This window comes from Vombatus ursinus, unplaced genomic scaffold (genome assembly GCF_900497805.2).
Source record: "Vombatus ursinus unplaced genomic scaffold, bare-nosed wombat genome assembly UNPS02007822.1, whole genome shotgun sequence".
NCBI lineage: Eukaryota > Metazoa > Chordata > Mammalia > Diprotodontia > Vombatidae > Vombatus > Vombatus ursinus.
The window spans coordinates 5980-9483 of NW_020947600.1; the positions used below are offsets into that span (position 1 = coordinate 5980).

Here is a 3504-nt window from a genome sequence, read left to right on the forward strand (position 1 = left end):
TTCCCCTACTGGAACTAAGGTTACCACCCCAAGCTCATATTCCCTAACTCCCTGAAATCAACCCATTCCTTTCACAGTAGCCGACATTTCAGTGGTTCCCCACTTTTCTCCCTTGTAAAACAGTTCTTTAGGTTCCTGGACCAATGTTCCTTTTAAAAAATGTCCCAAGAAGATAACATGAATATCCTCTTTCCTCCCTTTCTAACCCACATCAGCCAGGAAATTGATTTGGAAAAGGCAAACCTTTGTTTGCCAGGAGCGAGGTATACTGAGTAACAGCTAGGATGCTGCCCTTGTAAAGGCAGAAATGCCCACAGAAACTAGAGGAAGACTTTTACGACTTTGGGACTGTTAGTGGCAGAATTTGCATAAGACCAGGCTGAGTTTGCCAGAATGGGTTTTCATTTGCAGTGATCGTGATACCACCCGCATTAATGGAGTCATTGGACTTCAGCTGAAGACTGTGCTCTATGGGCAGACAATCATTCTAAACTAGAGACAAGAGATAAAGCCTAAGCATAGCGAGTCGAGTGGGAGAGGACTGACCATTAACTGGACACATACAGCATTTACTCCAAAGAGGAGCTATTTATTAGATTCCCCACTAGATGGCAGATCCAAACGGAAATCTAGAAACTTTTATTATTAACCCCAGAGTAAACGTTTTGAGTGGCCCAGATAGGTTTCATTCTACGTGCTGTATGTAATAATATCACTTATATGTTTTCCTCAGACAGAAGACATATGATTTGTGAATTAGCAAAAGAGTGCAGCAATCTCCTGAGAGATGGGCACCAAATTCACCGTAGGCCACAGGAGTAACGACGGCTTCAGGTGCCTACAACACTTGCCAGGGTCCATTATAGAAGCCACGAAGGAGAATCTGTGGCTGTACTCCAACCATTAAACAGCATATATACCCTGGGTATAAAAAAGGCGTAGGTATCGCCAGGACTTAGCAGAGTGTCTAGCACATGGCTACTTAATAAATCCCTCTTGCCTTGCCTTGCCTTCTGGTATGTGCACAACCCTATGACTGGGATGCAGGGAGCAATAAAATTGAGGTAAAACCCCATGAACCTGTTTCCCACCTAGCAAGGTGATAATACCAACTTGGATAAAGATAGCACACGATATTCCTCAGTAAGCTAACTGGAGCTCTAATGGAAAGTGGGAAGCAAATTTCTAGGGAAGGACATGGCCAACGATTATCAGGGCAGGCATGCTCTTATTGGACTCCCAAGGAAGGATAGGATTTTATCAGGTGAAGAGAGGAATGAACGGCATAGGGAAGAGTCTGAAAAGGCACAGAACGAATGCATGGAATCACCACAATAAAAGTCCTAAACAAGCTACAGAAGCTGACATCCAGCCAGAGACCTTTCCATGTTCAGGTTAGGGAACGGCTTCTTCTTCAATTTTCGGGCAGGATTACAAGTTCTCCCAGGATGGCGGGGGCATAAGAGCCCAGCACCTTAGGTAATGGGTGATGGTTTGAAGCCTCGTCAGTGTAGACACTCTCGCATAAATTGAGCGGATCATCTTCCCAGTCCCGAGGACCGTTCTCCATTCCATCACATCTTGGGATCCCTGAAAGGTGTTATGTCCAACGGACGGAAAAACTGGGCTGGAGGATGCGGGTATCGATCCCGCTACCTCTCGCATGCTAAGCGAGCGCTCTACCATCTGAGCTAATCCCCCATACAACATACCTTTATAAATAGGTTCCTAGATGGCCTAAATTACTCAACGCCTAGCGCTTCCTTTCGCACAGAAATTGAAATCTTAAAGGCAGGAAGAAACTGGGGAAAGAAAGAGCAAGGAGGGGACGGTGGGAAATACCAATGTGGTGGAAAAGAAGGATTCGATTTTAAGGAAGGGGAGTAGATGTAGTTGAATGGAGAAACTGAAGGTGTCTCACTTTCTAGGCTCCTTCAGACGACTACCAATGGAGAATTGGAAGAAGCGGCACCCAAGATAAAATTTGCAAGGGAAATCTGTAAAATCATGTTGGTAAGAGGGAAAATGTGGCCTGATCAAGACGTGTGGCGTGGATGAGATAGACCTGAAAGGGGCTGGGGAACTCACCTATTATAACTTTATCCTCATTTTACAGATGAGAGAAAATGAGTTCCAGAGAGTATCAGTAATTGCTCTCGGGTTACACGAAGAAAAAACCATGAGAGTCATGATTAGAATTCAGTTCTCTCAACTCTAAATCCAGCACCTGACTGACCCAGGAAAGCTGCACTAGTTTAGACGTTTCCATCACTCTTCCAAGCACCTCTTCATAAAGAACCTCAAGACCCTTCGTAAAGAACCTCCCCTCCTTGCTCTTTCTTTCCCCAGTTTCTTCCTGCCTATAGGATTTCAATTTCTATGCAAAAGAAAGCCCTAAGCGTTGAATAATTTAGGCCATCTAGGAACCTATTTATAAAGGTATGTTGTATGGGGGATTAGCTCAGATGGTAGAGCGCTCGCTTAGCATGCGAGAGGTAGCGGGATCGATGCCCGCATCCTCCAGTCGTGGTACTCACGCCTCTTTAGTACCCGCGGCACTTGGCGGAGGAAAGAGCTCCGCCTCAGTCCTCATTCTAGGAGGATACCCAGGCCAACCACCTCTTCCTTTTCCACGCAGTCGTGATCCTTTATACTTCTCCATTATGACCCCTCATCCAGTATCTTCTTTCCCACCTTTTTTCCTCCTCATCTATTTTCACCTTCCTTTTGTTTATTGTCTTCCCTCATTAGACTGTTGGATTCTTTAGGGTAAGGATTCTTGTTCTTTTTCTTATTTGTATCCCCAGGATTTAGTAGAGTACCCGGAGCATATCGCTGTTCAGTCATTTTTCAGTCCTGTCCAACTCTTTGTGACCTCATTTGGGATTTTCTTGGCAAAGATACTGGAGTGGTTTGCTATTTCCTTCTCCAGTTCATTTTACAGATGAGGAAACTAAGGCAAACAGGTTTAAGTGATTTACACAGGGTCACAAAGCTAGTAGGGGCAGCAAGGTGGCACAGTAGATAGCCCACTGGGCTTGGAATCAGGAAGGCTCATTTTCATGAGCTCAACTTCAGACAAAGACTGAAAAAAAGGATTTATAAATGAAACTGCTAAATGAAAGTTTTGGAAAAGAAATGAGAACCATGGAGGAAAGACATGGAAGGAGAATTCACAGCTTAGCAGAAGAGTTACAAAATCTTTTGTGTAACAGTCCTGAAATAATAAGAAACAAAATCTACAGCTGAAACAAATAGAAGTAAATAAGGCATCCTGTATAAAAAAAGAACCTGGAAAATACCATAAAGAAAAGGAATTCTAAAACCATTTGGACTAACTGAAGGCTATGATCCTGAAGATGGGAAAAGGATAGGGATAACTCTGAGTGAAGTAGTCAAAATCATCACAGTGAAATTTCTCAAGCACAAGCAAATCAACATCCTGCCAGGGACTTTGGGATTTTTAGGCTGGCGGGTTTTTTCATCTTCACACTTCAAGATTGA

General features: G+C 43.8%; 2 non-coding genes across 2 annotated transcripts; one reads left to right on the forward strand and one right to left on the reverse strand.

The window, feature by feature from the left end:
- Nucleotides 1-1628: 1628 nt before the first annotated feature.
- On the reverse strand, nucleotides 1629-1701 carry TRNAA-AGC. Its single transcript has one exon. It is a non-coding gene; the product is annotated as a tRNA-Ala (tRNA).
- Nucleotides 1702-2450: 749 nt separating this feature from the next.
- TRNAA-AGC lies at nucleotides 2451-2523 on the forward strand. Its single transcript has one exon. It is a non-coding gene; the product is annotated as a tRNA-Ala (tRNA).
- Nucleotides 2524-3504: the final 981 nt, after the last annotated feature.